Source organism: Arvicola amphibius, chromosome 17, assembly GCF_903992535.2.
Source record: "Arvicola amphibius chromosome 17, mArvAmp1.2, whole genome shotgun sequence".
NCBI lineage: Eukaryota > Metazoa > Chordata > Mammalia > Rodentia > Cricetidae > Arvicola > Arvicola amphibius.
The window spans coordinates 8,415,939-8,435,454 of record NC_052063.2 but is presented as its reverse complement, the minus strand read 5'-3'; positions in this window follow the sequence as shown (position 1 = coordinate 8,435,454).

The window sequence follows — 19,516 nt, the reverse complement described above, 5'->3', positions numbered from 1 at the left end:
AGGGGCGCATGGATGAATGAGATGGGTCTTTAGCCTTCTGGTGTTTTCCCTTTTCAACCCGTCTCATACCTGGCTGCTAGAACGCCTTCCATAAGACAGTGATTAGCTGATGCTTCAGCTGAAATGCCAGTTTCCCGTTCATTGTTCACCTACCATGGTGAAGGACAAGCCGAGCTGCCCGAATCCAGAACTCTGGAAATTTACATTCTCCCAGACTCAGAACTTCTTGAGCACCATGCAGTGCTGCAAGTGGAAAATTCTGCACATGGCTCCATGGGATGGGTCACAGTGAAAACACAGGCAAAACCAAAGAATTGTTCAAAGTGACCTTTGTGCGCTGTGTGTTGTATATATATGAAATATACACAAATTTTGCATTACAACTTGGGTCCCATCCCAAAGATATATTATATTGAATGTGAAAACAATCAAAACTTGAAAAGTGTCTGAAATCAGGCACACTCTGGTCTCTCTCAAGTCCTTCAGGGAAGGAATATCTAACCTCTGCAAGCCGACCAGCATGGCCTCTGCCCACTTTGTCCATGTGTATGTAAGACTTCTTGCATATTTTCTCATTGACTAGTCCTTTCAAACTTTGAGCCAGTCCTGATTTTGTTCATAGACTTCCTCGGGGCTAGGTCATTTCCTTGTTCATCTGTGTAGCATCAAACCAAGCTACACACTCCTGTTAGTTGTGACTTCTTCTCTGACCCAGTCAGAGGAAGGGGACAAGATTAATTCCTCCCTTTTCCATCTTAGCAGGTGACCTTAAATGTCTTTTTTCTAATTTATTAGTGTGTGTGTGTGTGTGTGTGTGTGTGTGTGTGAAGGCCAGAAGAGGTCATTTGATCCCTTGCAGCTGAAGTTGCAGGCAGTTGTGAGCTGCCTGATGTGGGTGCTGGAAATCAATCTCAGGTCTTCTGGAAAGGCAAGTACTGGTGAGTCATCATTTTAGCCACGGCGACACCCCCATGGCTATGTTATAACACACATATACACACCATAGCTATGTTATAACATACATATATACACACACCATGGCTGTGTTATAACACCCACACACATACACCATAGCTATGTTATAACACATATACACACACCATAGCTATGTTGTAACACACACATACACACACCATAGCTATGTTATAACACACATACACATACCATGGCTATGTTATAACACACATACACACACACACCATGGCTATGTTATAACACGCACACATGTTGTATGAGACTGCTTATTCACTTCTCAGCCACCCAGATTCCCAAAATAACCACACAAAAACTGTATTAACTACAACACTGCTTGGCCTATTGGCTTATGTATGTTTCTAGCTCACTCTTATCTATTAAATTAACCCATTTATTAACCTATTATTTTATAATAATATAATATAAATTAACCCTATTATTTTATATTTTACCATGAGGCTTGTGGCCTACTGGCAAGGATCCAGTGTGTCTCTCTTTGGTGGCAATTCCATGGCTTCTTATTAACTAATTTTTACACCTTAAATTAGCCCATATTCTTATCTATGTCAGCCACGTGGCTTGATACCTTTCATCAGCGAGGCATTCTCATCTTGCTTCTTCTCTGGATGGATGATGACTGCAGACTGAATCTTTCCTCTTTCCAGAATTCTCCTGTTCTCCTTGCCCCACCTCTACTTCCTGCCTGTTGCTCTTCCTATACTTCCTGCCTGGATACAGGCCAAACACAAACACACACACACACACACACACACACACACACACACACACACACCCCATGGCTATGGCTATGTTATAACACACACAACATAATTGTGTTATAACACATACATATTATGGCTATGTTATAAAACAGATAACAGCATGAGTTCTGTTCTCGCATAGTCCTGTTTTTTATCTGTCTCTTTATTTAGCTGCATGATGAATCACGGATCATATTCAGATTTATTCTTAGGCAATCTCTTGGCTCTTATTGCTCCTTAGCTCTTTAAGCTTCGTTTTTCATGGATTTGCTCATGCTTTAGGAGAATGGGAACTCCCTAGAGTAGAGAACGTATGGTCCATGCAGTGTCACAGTCTGCTGTACCTAAAATAAACGTCTGTAGGCAGATTTTTCCTTTGGGTTGACAGCTCTCAAACAAGGACTTATTATTAATTATGAAAGCTGGGCCTATAGCTTAGGCTTGTCCCACTAGCTCTTATAACTTAAACTCGTTGATGCTAATCTATGTTTTGCCTTGTGGCTTGTTACCTCTCTTCCACCTGGCACCTTCTATTTCCTCCCCTTGTCCCCTAGTGTCCCTCCCATATCTTGACTCATCTCCTTTTCCTCTCTCTCTCATCAGAAGTCCCGCCTATCCTCTCCTGCCTAGCTATTGGCTATTCAGCTCTTTATTAAACCAATTAGAAGGCACCTTGGCAAAGTCACATCTTCACAGTGTACGAAAAGATTATTCCACAACAAATGTTTAAGAAATATATTTTAAAATGTCTGGGCTATTGTTCCAAGCCACACCTTTGAGGGGAAAGAATTTTGTAGGTATTGAGCAAGTCTAGGGATTGGGCTAGATATTTGCCTACCTAAATTTATCCTAAGCAGCATCAAACTGGCTTTAGGCCCGATTTTTTAAAAACGTTTACAATCAGAATTACAGATTTTATGTGGCCTTAGCTACATATAGAAAACAAAAGCTACTTCACTGATCCTTCCACAGCAAGGAGAACTGTTTCAGGGTGTTTCGGAGGGTGCTGGCCTCCATGTTTAAGCAGATGCAATCCCCCTTCGTTTGTACTTTTTAGCAAATCCATTGTCCTTCTGAGCACATATAGTAGGAAAGCAAAGGCCACGGTGGGGATTGTTTCACTGTCATCATTGCTAAAACACTGGGCGGGGGTGGGAGGCAGGAGAGTAGTTTCAGGATGATCTATGGAACCCTATAGAAACATCCTCTGTTTCGATGCCAGCCTGGTCTAGAGAGTGAGTTCTGTGATGTCCAGGGCTACACAGAGAAGCTCTGTCTCAAAAACCAAACTAACAAAAATCCAGCTAACCAAACAACCACCAACAACAAAGGAATCATCCTCTGATACAGTACAGACTGGGTACCTTCTTTAACACAATAGTGCAACATGTCATTTACTTCAAATTCTCTGGCTGCAAGAAACAAGTGAACTTTGTCTGATCTTTAATCAGATTGCCAGGTAGACAGTATTACCAAGAAACTTCTTAAATCAAGTGAATTTTATTATATTTTTTGTGTGTTTTGTTTCCATAGATAAGATATTAAAAGAAGTTGCCTTGGTTTCTGGTTGGGAAGCTATCTCATCGTCTCCTTTATTTGAGCTCAAACAGAAATGGGTTCTTTTCTCATAACCCTGTCCACCCCAGCCCTGACTTTCTCCCGTGGTGTTTCTTCTGACTCCGTAGGAAAAGTAGATCCATGGATAGGGGCCACTCCACTCTTCTAATGGGCACGGTCGCATTCCCGGCTATGACGGAACTTCAAATCAAGACAAGTGGAAGGTCAGATTCAGGGTGCTAATGAGAAACACATTTTTCTTCCTCGGCGGCTATTAAAGTGATAGATGTCATTGCAGTGGGCTAGAGGAAACCTCAACGCCGTGGGTGTTACCAGCCATCGTTAAATCTCACACATGCACATGCCATTATACATCAGCGCTGTACAGCCGAACTAGCGCCCTGGCCACTTCCTTGTCCTGCCTGTCACTGCCTGTCAGATCCCAAGCAAAGACATTTACCTTGTTACCAATTCAGTGCCAGGCCTCCAGGAACGGCTGGAGCCCAATTTTTCATGCCTGCATCCCCGAGTTGGGTTCAGTCCAGGTCGAAGGGCGGGAGTTGGGTAGCAAAACAAATTATTCGCCTCGGAAGATGACCTGCAGAGGCAAAGCCCTGTTTATCCAAATGATCTTGATCTCTGAATCCTAACTCTTTGTCAGCTGTAACTGGATTTAGCGGCAGCTATAAGGGCTGCCGTTTTACTAGGCAGTGGTCAGCCCTGATATTTGAAATTAGAATGGATGGAAGAGGGAATGAGTCTTGGGAGAGGCAGAGGCAGAGGGAGAGAGAAGGACACATTTAGTTGGCATTAACATGGCATTAATTCATTATATTTATTCTGTCCCCCCTCACCCCTTAGCTTTTACTGCCAGTTTGTTATACGCCAGATACCTTGGTAAATTCTGGGTGTGCCATGGTCCCCCAGGCTGCCCCGGGGTTTGCTGATTTCCTCATGGAGCAGAGAAAAGATATTCTGCTCAAGTGGAAGGTTGTGGTAATGAAACCATGAAGATTAAAATCAACCAAGAGCAGGGACGATCAGGCCAAACTCCTCATTGTTCTCTGTCAGTGAAGTTCCCGACCGAGGCCATTCATCACACCCTACTCAGGGTTTTACTGGGGGCCAGCTTCTAGGTGTGGGCCACCTGGATGACTGACCTTAGGTTTTTGTTTTTCGACCCTGACCCCTCCCGAGGTCAAACTGGTGTAGTAGTGTGGGCCAGGGCTGAGGACAGCAATAGCAGTATCCACTATAAATCACATTGAGAGCATAATCTGTCTGGGCTGGTCTGAGCTCCAGGTATACAAATGCAGTCAAATCATAGCCCATCCCCACAGTGACACACTTCCTCCAACATGATCACCACTACTCCAGCAAGGCCACACCTCCTAATAGTGCCACTCCCTCTGGGCCAAGCATTCAAACACATGTATCTATGGGGGTGTATTCCTATTCAGGCCACCACAGCTGCTCTCTCAGGTGCCTTGACTATGAAGGGCAGGGCCAAAGACCTCAATACAGTGGTTGGACTCCTATAAAAACCTTTAAAAATTTTTTCTTTTCTTAGCTGGGAAGTGGTGGCGCATGCCTTTAATCCAAGCACTCGGAGGCAGAGGCAAGGAGATGTCTGTGAATTCCAGGCCAGTCTGTACTATAAGAGCTAGTTCCAGGATAGGCTCCAAAACTACAGATGGACCCTGTCTCAAAAAAAAAAAAAATTCTTTTCTTAAAATACCTCTCTTGGGTATTCAGGTCTTTTACTGTTACTAATTGGAACCCATTTCCTCAAAATAATCAGGATTGACATTTTTTTCTCTTCCTTTTAGAGTAGTTTTCTTTTGGTAGTAAAGCCAGTTCCTGTTTTTGCAGCCAATAGAATTCATTTTATTATTCAAAACTTAAACATAATACTGACAGCTGGCATTCAATGGGAGACATTGGTAAATACACGGTCGGCTCTACTTGGTGCTTAAAACCAAGTAGATACAGCTACTGCTAATATTTTAGAGACTATATAGTTAGGATCAGTCAGATTACATCATCTCTGTCCCTGATAACAGGATGAGAGACCAGTGATTTGAACCAGCTTGGTCTTCCTTATTTATGTCATCTTGATACTAAAATCTGTAGTTTGAATTTAAAAAATTTAGTTGATGTCAAATGCCTTGCTCCCTAGCGTGATAAGTGCTTCGAAAAAATCCTCATTGAATCTTACCGGATGGCATTCTGTTTATTGGGTGCTAGGGACCCCCTGGCGGAGCTCAGCTGGCTGGAGGCTTTGGCCAGCTCCTTATCTCCCAGCCGAGAGTTCTTCTTCCTTCTTGTCACAACAGACGACAGCCACAATTTCAGGTTGCCTGGTTTTAAAGCAATTATACCTCAGGGAGATCTTGTTGCGTCTGATTCCTAAATGCTGGTTGTTTATAGAATTACTGCTCCGATCCCTTCAGTTGGAAATGAGCATGCCAATGAAACCGAGATGAGAAACTGCACTTCTAAATTGGATTATCGGCTTCCCTGGTGGACCCAGTTGCCCCAGCCCTCCCTCTGTGAAGGTGCCAGTGATTCGAGCCTGTTTAGTGAGAGGGCCGATGCGGATGGTCGGGCCAAGGTGCATCCAGTTAACTTATTAGGCATTGTGTGTCTTGGGGATGCCTGTTGCCACAGTAACAGACTGACAGACCTTCCCTACCTGTTTAAATTGGTTCTTAATTTTTATTTAAACTGTTTGGAGAAAAGGGTAAAATCCAACTCTCAGTTCTAAATTGGTGTGCTCCGAGGCAAACATTAAAATAAACAAACACAAAAAAAAAAAATTCAGGAAATTGCGCCTTGCTTCCTTCTCTGTTGTCTACAGTTTGGAAAACCCTTTTCTATTTTCCTCGGTAATGTGGAGTTGAAATCAATATAACTATTTGATATAATAGCAATTCATACAGCTTGTTTTCATGGCTCACTATCTTTTGTTGTTGTTGTTTGACACTGGCATAATTGACAAATGTCAACACAACTGGTGGATGGATTGGTGTTTTTTGAACTAACTGCTGCTGCTGAGCCCCCGAGAGGCGGGGCAAAAGAGGCGGGAAACAAGGGTCCTTTCCCAAAGGGAAGGAAGGAAAGTGAGTGGGTGATTTCATCCCTCCCCTTGCTGACAGGAGTCTTAGAAGAGTCAGAAGACTTGAATAATGGAGAGTAACTTTTAGGTAGATTGGGGCTAGAGTCTAATTTCAGTCATGTCTCCTTTTAATTTCTTCGAAAGGACTGGATTCGGAGGTGCCTTGTGGAAGCGGCTGTATTGAAGTATGGCATGCCCGCAGTTAAATGACAAGAGATGACTCTGCTGCCTTCCCAGAATTTTGGAGTTGACAATTAACCATGGGTATGTAAGGCAGATTGATGCCTGAGTTCAAAATTCCTGACACAGGGGGGTGGATGGATAGGAGACCAAAAACAGCTCGGTTGCACCCTTGGAAGACAAAGGCAAGGATAGTGATGGCCTGCATGCCACCTTAGCCATCCTCTTGATGAACATGTGCCCTTTCCAGGAGTGCTTTATCTTCTCCACCAAGGGGAATGAAAATATAGCACCACACTGACCGGCAGGTGCTAATGAGAACAAAGGAGCCAAATGGGAAAATGGAATATTTGTGTATTTAGCTGGCTGGTTGACACTGCTTTTAAAGATACCATGCACTAAATACCACTAGGCCTTCCTGATAGAATAGAGAATTGATTTTATTTGTAAGGACATTCTTTTGAAATAGTCATTACGATTAGATCCATGGATGTCTCTCTTGGGGTCCTCTTTGCTGTTTAGGTTCTCTAGGATTGTGAATTGTAGGCTGGTTTTTCTTCGCTTTGTGTCTAAAAGCCTCTTATGAGTGAGTACATATCATATTTGTCTTTCTGGGTCTAGGTTACCTCACTCAGTATGATGTTTTCTAGATCCATCTATTTGCCCGCAAATTTCAAGATGTCATTATTTTTTTTCCACGGTGTAGCACTCCATTGTGTAAATGTACCACATCTTCTTGATTCGTTCTTTCGTCGAGGGGCATTGAGGTTGTTTCCAGGTTCTGGCTATGACAAACAATGCTGCTATGAACATAGCTGAGCATATGTTCTTGTGGTATGGTTGAACATCCTTTGGGTATATACCCAAAAGTGGTATTGCTGGGTCTTTGAGGCAGGTTGTTTCATAATTTTCTGAGAAATTGCCATACTGATTTTCAAAGCAACCGTACAAGTTTGCATTCCCACCGGCAATGGAGGAGCGTTCCCTTTACCCCACAACCTCTTCAGCATAAGCATCTTCATGGGAAGTAGAAAAAGACAAGGTCTCCTGAGTAAATTTGGAGAGTGGGAATCATGGGAAAGGGTAGAAGAAGAGGAGGGAAGAAGGGAAGGGAGCAGAGAAAAATATATAGCCCAATAAAAGCAATAAAAATTTTTAAAAAATCATTAAAGTTAAAGAATCCATGCTCCCTGGGAAATTAGACTCCAGGGTGACTCAGCTCACCTCCGCTCAGCACCCCAGCTCCACCCACACATGCACTGAAGCCCTGGACTCAGAGTCGGCTTCGCATTAGAAGCCTCTGTGCAGTTCTCGGAAACCTTCAAGTACAGTCTCACAGATAAATTAATCAGGGGCTCCAGCATTCTTTCAAAAGTGCCCCAGGTGGTGTGCACTGTGGCTGTCGGGAAGGAGCAGGAGAGCTGAGGGTTGTGTGTGTGTGTGTGTGTGTGTGTCTACAGAGAATTCACTAGGAGCAGGAAGCAAGCATATTTTACGATGTAGGGAACAAAAGAGAAATGCTTTGCATGATGCTACTGTGTAACTTTTATAGTCAAGATAAAAAAAATATTACCTGAAATAAATGCTGGGCATAGCAGGCAACCAATATAATTGTCATTTATTAACACCTTATCTTTGACAAAGGACACAGTAGGTGTGCACGCGTGTGCATGTGTGTATGCATGCATGTGGTTGTGGAAGGTGGAGTCCAGCCTCCAGTATTGTTCCTAGGGAGCTATCCACATGCTTTGTTTTGTTTGTTTGTTTCTGCCAACTCTAGAGAACTGCCAGTATCTGTCTATGCAGACCGGGACTCCCAGGGTGTACCATGAGAGTTGACTTCACATACAGCCTTGGGTCCTCACGCTTGTAGGCTAAGAGCTTGACTACCCGGGCCTCTTAGCAAATGCCTTTCTAAGGAGTATCTCTCCATCTTCACAGTGATCCTGCAAGGAAGATGTAGAATTTATCTAATTGGCAGGTTAAGAAATAGTCTCCGAGTAACATTATATAATTAGGATAGAGCCACCCTTGGAGGGGAGAGATCTCTCCCCCCCCCCCATGCCCATCATATTCGTGGCTCTTCCTATGACTTCACTTGCTGTAGAAGCTTCATAACCCTTTGCTTCCTCAGACCCAGGGGGATGGGACCTTGCTGCATTCTTGATTACTTACAACCGTCCCCGTGCTCTTCCTCAGCAGTGACTCTTCTTATATATCTTACTTTTCTATCTCATCCCCCTTTTTAAACTCTCCCTACTAAGGCCATTCTTAAAGTGCTTGCATCGTTCATTTCAGATGCCATTTCCTGGTACAATAAATACTTTCGTTCGTAACCATGACTTGTGTACATTCAGATCACAACACGTATATTTCCACTAACACAATTAAACGCACGGAGAGGCTAAAGTGAAGCAGTATCATTGTTTATCTTGGATTTGAAATACTTCCCTAGTGTAAGAATGTGGCCACTGTTAGGCCCAAATCCCTGAAGTCCCTGCAAAAGCCAACAAGGAGACCCATACATAAAAGCAAAGAACCTTTATTTTATGCAGGTTTGCAAACTCGGTCTCTCCGCATATCCAACATATTGGAATAAAGGGAGAGCCCCAAGCTCAGTTAGAATTGGGTTTTTATAGTAGTAAAGGTGGGGGTGAGGGATTTCTGAGGTTCAGGACCCCTGATTGGCTGACATTTGTCTAGGGGTGTCCTGGTGAGTGTGTACTGGCAGGTGATCCTATCTACAGCGGTTGGAATGTTAGGCATTTTCTTTGCAGGGTCTGTTTTTGGGTGGTACTCGGGTAATCTCAGTTTGTGGTTCTTCCTGCAGCCAGGTATTGCTTCAGGGTAAACTACTGAGACTCAGGTCTCCATTTAAATTTATCAATGGCCCAGTCCTACTCTGGCAGCTGACAATGGTTGGAAGTAAAGAACTCCTTTTGGGTGACCTGCCCACACTTAGCTTATCATTAGCTTATCATCCCACAATCACCAATCCTCTGTCTGGCAAAACAAGACCAAAAAGGAGAAAATAGAAAGCAAAGGAGCTGTGCCTTTCACTTCCAAAATTTGCAAATTTCCCCACTGTGGGTAAGTCCCTGTGAGTCATGCTCTGTCTGGAGAAATCTGAGGGCTGCTCAGGGTTTGACCTAAAAGGATGACTTGAAGAAGGGTGTGAAGTGGAGGCGCATCCCCTTGTAAGTCAACATGAGTAATGCCTCTGTCCGCAAATAGATGATTACTTGTAATTGAGATTCCTGTTTCTAATACAGTTTGGGAGAAGGCCTATTAAAATATCAATAGACTGCCTCCATTTATATAACGTTGTGGTGAAGATAATTGGCGAGTGTCTCATTTTTCCATGTTCTTCCACCCCCTGACTTATTTATGAGTGTTACATAGTAATGAAAAGATAGGCTGTAATGAACCACTGCCAGGCACAACCATTCCCAATGTGGCTAAGAGTTCCTTTTCTTTCTGCTAAAATTGTTTCTTTTTTTTTCTCCCCATAATCATTAGTCTGTGTTTTGATGATAAAACAGAATTAGAAAGTTGGATATCCATAATTAATACATGTTTACTATGCCAAATGGTTTCTTGCAAGAGAAAATAATTGTCGGAAACAGTAGGGAGGGGCACTCAATTCTATTGCTCTCCTTGTATATTCTTTGTGTGTGTGTGTGTGTGTGTGTGTGCATGTATTTGTGTGCATGTGTATGTGTGTATGCATGTGTGCATGTACATATATGTACAGTGTACTTGTTTCTGTGTAGATGTGAGTGCAGAAGCAAGGAATTGACATCAGGTTCTTCCTCTGTTTCTCTCTGCATTATTAACGTGCATGTGTGTGAGAAGGGGTTGTGAGCACACACACAACGTGACCCGAATGTAGAGATTAGAGGTCAACTTAATGGCATCTGTTCTCTCTTTCCACTTTTATGTGGGGTCCAGGACCAAGACTCAGGTCATCAGGTTTGGGTGACAAGTGCATTCCGTACTGAGCTGATTTGCTCAAAGACTAGCCACCCTAGTCTTTGATACAGACTTTGTCCCCAACACTGGGGTTCACTGATTGGCTAGATGGCTAGCCAGGGGTTCTGGGAACCCCATCTTCTCAGCACTGGAATTACGGGTGTGCAGAGCTGTGACCAGCCTTTACCTGGGTGCTGGGGATCTAAAGTCAGGTCCTAATGGCTTGTGGCGAACACTCTACCCACTACGCCGTCATCACCTGCCCCATCTCCTGTGACTTCATCTGGCAAAGACATACCTGTTACCCAAGGTAGAGGGTGTGTCCACATGGCTGTAAGAACAAGGAGTGGGGCATTCGAGGCATTTACTGTGGTTTGCTTTCTTTCCTGACATAATTACAAGTTGAAACCGTCAGAAAAATAAAATAATTATACAATTAGCTACAAATTTGAAAATCCCATCCAAGCACATTGAACCACTGAGATTCTGTAAAAAAAATAAAAATAAAAAAGACTGCCGTTGGTTATCTTTTCAAATGTGGGTTTATTTATAGTTTCCACATTGGAAAAAAAAGTCCTAACATTTTTGATGAAAATCAGAGGTAATGTGTGGCTTGCTTCAAGAAGGATGGGTTTGAATCTGCCCCTGGAAATCATTAAGCCTCCTCTTCTCTCCGCTGTGCAACCCCATGTTGTGCTGGAACCGTAGAGTTTTCTTCCTGTCCCTTTTTATTGGTGGTATTTATGTGCTTTATTGATTATGTGACATAATAAAACATAGCAAGTTGGGGCTGCATGCGCCATATATTTTGTTCAACAGCGAATGTAGAATATAGGGCTATGTGCGCCCCTCGGAACATCTTGCCGAGCTATAAATAGATTTATAATGACTGCTAGGATCTGTGCCTGCAAAATAGCCTGGTAGGTAGCTCATTATAGAGGTAACATCATTAATAAAATAGCTGAAAATTTTTACACGTGCAGAGGTAGTGCTGACGTCCAGAGCTGCGAGGAAAATACCTAGCATAGGCATAACCCGAGACTCATTTTCAAGCTATAATTTATCATCATTATCTACATATTATAATGGCAAAACAGGTTTAATTGCTTTTGACTGGACTGGCATGAAGATGAGGAGAAAAGTTTAGGAGCAGATGGCCCCGCTGTCAAAACTGCAATGTCTCAACCCAAAATAAAGCAGCAGACCAAACAAGGCAAGCTTCTCCTTTCTAGCTTTGTTTCCTCTTGATAAGTACGAATTAGCATTTTCTGGTATTATAATGGTTTAGAGAGAAGTGGAAATAGTGATTATTTACGGAAGATTAAAATAGCTGTGGACTCCATCTCTGGCCGGTTTTAGTGACCTCAGACTTTTTGAATTAACAGAAATATTTGCTTCCACTATGACTTAGTGGGTTTAAGAAATATTTCTCTCTCAGGTTCACAATATTTTAGGGCGGGTGTGTGAACATTTTAGAAGAAGATGTCAATTGATTTATTGTATAATATTCATTCTTCCCCTCTTTGAACAATGCCGGTGACAAAATTATCCTTTTCAGAATAATCTGTTGGTAATTTATCCATCAGTCCTTACATGTGTATGCTCCTTATATTTTACTGTGTGTTAAGTTCCCCTCTGGCTTTGTCCATTCCAATATGGTCTGCGTTCCTATTTTAAGTACAACATAGATGGATGAATGAGATTTGTCTAAAAGATTTGTAAAAGAAGAAGACAAATAAAAACCCCTTCCCTAGTTATGGAAACCCTCAACAATTCAATGGATTTAAAACCAAATCTATGGGAATAAAAAAAAAAAATTAAGTCTCCTCTGTCTTTGAAGACACCAATGGCCCAAGAAGAACACAATTATCAGGTGGTAGATTACACTGTTGGCTGGTCAATGCGAGTAAATTAACTGCTCCAGCTGATGGGAGAGCAATGTGGGCTCCGGCAACTTAAGTGAAGGTGACATGCTAGCTGCAAAATAATGCGAATTTGAAAGTGCAGCTTAACCCCAAAGTGAAGGGAAGGGGCCAAAAAAAGAATGGAGCAATCTGGCAGCCTAAAATAATGCGCGGCAGAGAAATTATTCGGAAATGGAACTGGTTATAGAGATACAGATTTATTATTTGGTGGCTGTCATGGTAAATTTGCCTCAGCTATGCCCATACGTGTTGCAGTGCTCATGTCTGGGATGAGTGGAGATGCTGCAGGAGACTTTGCACAATTGAAAATTCCCATTCTGCAACTATAAATATGTCCACGTTCTTTCTTAAGAGTGTGTTTATCACACACACACACACACACACACACACACACACATGCACACATATGTTTTGTATTTGAAAAGACATGGGGTCTTAGTGAATCGAGAGGTCCTTGTACAATAATGGATTTTAAACGATAAATATGAGTTGATAACTATCTATTGGAGTAAACAGTGGAGGACCCTATTTCAGTGGCTTTCATATGAATCCTTCAGTCAAATACTCAGCAGTGACTTTTAGTGCCTGGCGTCATGTGGATCAATGCTATCCATGAGATAACTATCAAATTTTTATTGGCACATATTTCAATTTAACCTCGACATGTGTATCTTGCTTTTAAAAATTCTTCTCATCCAGCAAATTGTGCTCTCTTGGTAGATATTCATCATGAATGAGTACTTGGCTAAATATTATGTAAAGCCGAAAGGTCAGGCGTGCAGATACACACCCAACCCAGCAATAGGGAGGAAGGTTTTAAGACTCAGGCCAATCGAGGCTACACAGTGAGATTCCATCTCAAGAAGCCCAGAACAAAGCACCCATCAGCAGAAGCTCCAGTCAACAGGTATGTTAGATGCTGGAGAAGGACCGTAGTTTACAGGTTGAAGTTCTCAAAGACCCATATGTTAAGGTGTGGTCCCCAAAGTGGCACTATCACTGGAACTTGAGATCATTACTGCCCACTTCTCAACAGAAAGCCTGGGAGAAAGAAGTTGGAGGGAGAAGCTGGCTAGAGCAGGGTTCTCTACCTGTAGATTGCAACCCCTCAGGTATTGGATGATCTTTTCCCAGGGTCACCTAGGACCATCGGATAACACAGATATTTACATTATGATCCATCACAGCTGCAAAATTACAGTTATGACGTAGCAATGAAAATAATTTTATGATAGGGGATGACTACAGCACAAGAGTTGTAGCATTGGGAAGGCTGAGAACCACTGAATAGAGGAGGCTTTAAAAAATTCCATAAAAAACAAAACAGAACAAAATAAAACAAAGAAAACCCCCAAACCCAACAACTCTATTTTGGGGGAGTCATAGGGCCCCAAAAAATTCTCATGGGAGAAAAATGGAAACAGGAGAGGGTATGTCCACAGAGATCATGGGTAGGGAATTCATGGCCTGGCCTCGCTCTTTGTCATGTAGAGATGTGCCTTGTTTTCTCCCCTCTGGGGGGAAATGTCACAGTGGATTTTGTCCTCTTGTAGCTATCTAATCATTGGAATCTTAGAAAGAATGCCTATTAGCAGAAATGCTTGGGCGGGGGAGGGGGCTTGACTCATGGGGGAGAGCAGCAAGGGAGAAATCCCAGTGAGCCTGTGTGGTGGACTACTACTAGGAAGCAGCGGACCATTTAAGGGGCGGGGCCTTTCGGGAGCTCCTTCTGTCAGGAAGGGAGGTGGACAAAATACCTACAAAAATAACTTAAAAGGGAGGAAGGGAGGTTAGGGCTCATCACAGTAGGGAAGTCCTGGCAACAACAGATTGAGGCAGCTGGTCCTGCCGTGCTCCCAGGCAAGAGCAGACCATACTGGACGCTGGTGATCTGGACGCTTCTGACTGTTCGTTGCCGAGCCCCAACCATGCCTAGTTCTGTCCATATTCAGAGTAGATTTTCACATCTCGATGAACCCAATCTAGATACTGCCTTACAAACCTACACAGGGGGGGTGCGATTCTAAATCTCCTCAAGTTGACGAGCAAGACTGACCAACCACCACAGAGTGCCTTTGCTGCGTACCGCCCCCCCCCCGCCCCCCTCCGTGTCTGCGCTCTGTGCGCTTTTACCCAGTTACCGAGCTTCGGGCAAGGGGCTGGAGGTTAAAAAACACAGACACAAACAGACAGAGAGACAGCAACATGGCTCATCCTTGAATTCCCCAAGAATGCCCCCTTTATTGTGTTCAGAGGCAGATTATATAGAAATAGCCACACCCCAGCCAAACCCACCAGAAACCACTCTGCTGCCATCAGGAACTCCTGAAGGTCTCGTGCTCAGAGCAGCTGTAGGCACTCAGATCAGGGGAAAACAAGAAATTTAGTTTCTAGGGTCTCACTGCTCCCAACATGCCTTCAAAGAGGATGTTGTGGTCTTTGCCCCCTCTTTCTCTTTTGGCCCCTGGCTATTGATGTTACTTTGCTTTGCTCTGTGCTCCTTGTCTTTGGCCACTGGTACTCTCACAAGAAGCTAAAATGTAGTAAGGCCAACTGATCTTGAGTTGGAACCTCAAAACCTCGAAAGCCGTGGGTGAAAATAACCCTTTTCTCTTTACAAGTTAATCGTCTGGTGTTTTTGCTGTGGTGGAAAAGTGTCGCGGAGGGACCGACACCTTCCATTGTTGGCGTCTCGTGGAAGCTCAGAAAACTATACTAGTTGGAGCACGGTGGGAAAGAAGGCTCACACTTTTGTGCGTGTCTACAAACACATCGCTCTGAAGTCTTTTCTGATGCCTTATGGCCCTAAGCAATGTAGAGGCGTGTTTCCATTTGGACAGTTGTGATGCTAGGGATCCGGGCTCTGCTCTTTGACTCTTTGAGGTTCTCTGTTTGATGAGGCACATTCGATGCGGATTCTGACCCGGTTCTGGTCAACACTAGAAACACTTCTGCCATGTCTGAGCCTTCTGTGGCTCTGCCCTTCCCGGTGAAATAACTCTCTCCCTCGTTGGTCCTCAGTCCAGATTTGACTAAAAGAATTCAATTCCTATCCAATAATGTAACAACACCAACTGTTTTATATTACATAAGGTGAGCTTCAGGTCACTTTTAATTTGGACAAGGGGGAGGGGCAGAGAAACAGTAAGAAAGTTCTAGGTGGAGGGAAACACACTCAGGAGTACCCGGCTGAGTGTCTGAGCTCAGAGGCCACCAGATTCCAGGGTCTTCTGTCCCAGGGCAAAGGAGTGCTGTCGGAACCTGTGGTGATGCAACAGAAATCATTACAGATAGATTTTAAAGGAACACTTTTCTCTTATATGTGCATGTGTGAGTGTAGGCCGTGTGTGCGCAGGGGCCCGTGGAGGAAAAACTCACGTGGAGTCAGAGGTGGTTGTGGAAGCCAAACTCAGGTCCTCTGCAAGCGCAGTCCATGCTCTTAACAGCTGAACCATCTTTCCAGCCCCTGAGACAATGTCTTAGTTAGGGCTACTGTAGCTTTGATGAGACACTGTAACCAAAGCAACAGCCTCCACTTCCACAGGGCAGGAACACACGCAGGAAAGGAACCTGGAAGCAGGAGCCGAGGCAGAGGCCACGGAGGAGTGCTGCTTACTGGCTTGTTCTCCATGGCTTGCTGGGCCTGCTTTCTTATAGAACCCAGAACCTAGTCTAGGGGTGACCCCACCCACAATGGACTGGGCCCTCCAATATCAATCACTGATTAGGGAAATGCTCTACAGACATGCTCGCTGCCTGATTTTATGGAGGCATTTTCTCGATTGAGGCTCACTCCTCCCTCTCTGATGTGTCAAGGTATCACAAAACTAGCCAAAACTGACAGCATATTAAGAGCAGGTAGGGTGGGGGGAAGGGGAAGATGAAGGAAGGAATAAAGGAAAAGAAAAAAGGAAGAAAAGAAAGGAAGGAAAGAAGGAAAAAAGAAAGGAACTCCCAAGAATTGAAGTGCCCCATTGAGCTGAGGAGAAAACTCAAGAAACGCTGGACCACATTTCCCAAGAGTCTTTAATACAAGAGTCTTGTATTAAAGACTCCCTCTTTTTTACACAACACCCTCTTCTCCCATGTCTGGGGAGAAGTTTTCTCGAGCATTCCCCGAGAAGACGACTAGATGAGCAAGGCCTGTCAATCTTCCTCTGCACACTGACTTCTTTTGTTCGTTCATCTTGATGTTTCATTTTCCAGTCTATCTTTTCCTGCCACAATCCCATCATTTTTTTTATTTTATTTTATTTTATTTTATTTTTTTTTTTTGGTTTTTCGAGACAGGGTTTCTCTGCAGCTTTAGAGCCTGTCCTGGAGCTAGCTCTTGTAGACCAGGCAATCCCATCATTTTTATTGTCTACATTAACTAAACAACTTTTAACACGCAGGCACCCTTCCAACATACATGTCCACAGTAGCGCAGTGGGGAGGATGCCCTCCCCTTATGATTCCCGCTTTACACAGGAGGCAACTACAGTTTTAAGGTGTGCAGGGCCTCTTTATTACTGGGGATCACTTGGATCTCAAGGGTGTATGTTGCTGCCTCTGGACTTTGCTATTGTCTTGGAAGTTTAGAACCTGAACCTGGATTCCTGTGTTAATTCGGTGCCATCTTATCAAGTCTGTGGCAGGTGGACTCAAGGAGCTATAGTTTTAGTTGATCCCATTTATTAGCAAAATTAATGTGCGTAACTGAGCTGTTCAGTTGACCTTAGAGTTTATATTTACAAAATTTTAAACGGCAGATTCTCCTTCTTCTCGCAATGGTCTCTTTCATATTTAAATTCATCTCGTGCGTGTCTATAGAATCGGTGAGACTCTGAAAGCCTCAGTGAAAGGAAGGTTACTCACGTCCCTTTTGTTTGATTAAAGTGGGATCGCTTTATGTTTTGAACAAATAAGAAACAGCAATCAGATTAGGGTAAAGTAGAAGCTATTAATTAAAGGCAAGGGGGGAAGTTTTGATATAATAAAATCTATTTCATCTAATTCCTCCATGGTGATTTATGGTGTTGTCTTCTAGACCAACCCGAAAAGAACATTTGGAGTTGCGCTGCTGGAAGTGCACATCTTACTGTAATGTATAATTATAGCCTACTATAGCAGCTTATATTATCCTTTAAATATTTATCCCCTTGAATAATTGGATTTAGGAGATGTGAATTCATCTGGCGAGTATGCTATTAATTTTTCATATATTTTGATTGTATACCAATCGTTCACTTGTCTACCACCAAGTAAATGCAACTGAATAGCATGCAAGTTTACGACAAAATTATTCGTCTTCCTGGATCCTGCTGAATATTTATGTCTAAAATAACACACTCGCTGCAAACAAGGCAAACCCTGTTCTCACTTACCTATCACGGTGGCTAATAATTAATTTGATGGTAACCTTCTATTTCGCTTCCCTTTGTAGTTGAAAGTCACGATTAAAAATAAATGAAGACAATATTACATCAAAACCATTCCAAAGCTCAAAGAAGGGTGTAGGCTGTTACCATGGAGCCCACTGAGGGGCTTGCCAGCGGAACTTGGCAGACCTGCCCGGACGAAATGGGCTGAACTTTTGTTTTCTACAGTAGCAGTAAGACTCCAAAGGCCTGTGTTGACAGGTAATGAGGTTTAATTCAGAAGGGGAAAAAAATTGAGAGAAAGAGAGAGCGAGGGAAAAAAATCCATATTCATTGTTTAATCAAATAAAATTCTTTCTGAGGATTCTGGGGCCTGTCCCTAGCTGCTTGCAAAGTTATGCTTTGATAACTGTACACAGATTGCGTTAGGAATAACTTCTTAACCAGGGAAGAGAAGCCCCTTCTCTACTCGCTCTTGCCCTTTGGGTGGTCCCAGCCAGAGAGCAGCAGTGTCAGCCTGACACGGGGTTTCTGAAAAGCCATCTAGCATTTGCTGACAGCTGCAGACCCCTTTTTTTTTTTTGTTAGGATAACAAACACCCTGTGTTGAGGACAGCATCAAGCCAGCTTGCAGTACGCCCAATTAGAGAAGCTAAAATCTCATTTGTTTCACCATGGGAGCCCCCTGAAAGCACACCGTTTTGGCCTCATTACAGGATTTTTAACTTTACAAAAACAATTTCATTATGGAAATTAAAGAAGCTCATTTGGCCTTAGCATGTATGCTGAAGTTGATAGATTCCACCAGTATTTCAAGTACCACAGCATGGAGTTTTGTCTTCACTTAATCACACACAATAGTTGCCTTAAAAATTACATACCCCCCCACCTCCCACAGAGACAGACAGACAGCCAGACACACACACACACACACACACATACACACACACTTACGGGAGAATCTAAAGAAATTATCTTTTATTGCTATTTTCTTTGATGAAAAAGAAAACCAAACATCAAGAAAAATATTAACTTCAACTATGTTAGAGCAGAGCAAAATGGTGGAGTTGGTGTCTTTGGACACGGATCACATGATCATGTGACTACATACCCGTGGCACACTGGCTTTATGCGTCACTTCTTGGTAGGAACAGTGGCCCAGAGAACAAAACTGAAATAAGAACCTCAGTTCACATGTAAAAGGGTTCAGATTTTCCAGTTGCTACTGGGTAAAGAGAAAGGTTTTTGTTTTTTTTTTTTTTTTTTTAATAGAAGAACTTTGTGTTCCTAACAAAAAGGAAAAATGACATGACCATATATTAGTCCGTGTAAGTGAGAGAGGGTTGGAATAGAGACTTCCTTTTAAAAAATATTTTTAATTCTTCTTTAGGTAGCTATATTATTGGTAATCTGAGGTGAAGCCCCTGTCATTTCTAGGAGACACAATCTCGCAGCAAATTTTCTGGTCCTCTGGCACTTGCAGTCTGTCTGTCCCCTCTTCGGTGATGTCCCTGAGCCTTAGATACACTCGTGCTGTGGCTGTCGCCGTCGGGGTTTGGGACCCACCATGAATTGTTTTCTGAACTTTGACAAGTTGTGGTTGTCTGTACTGGTCTCTGTATGCTTTAAGAAAATTTGTTGTTTTTTTAAAAAAAAATAACTTTAGAA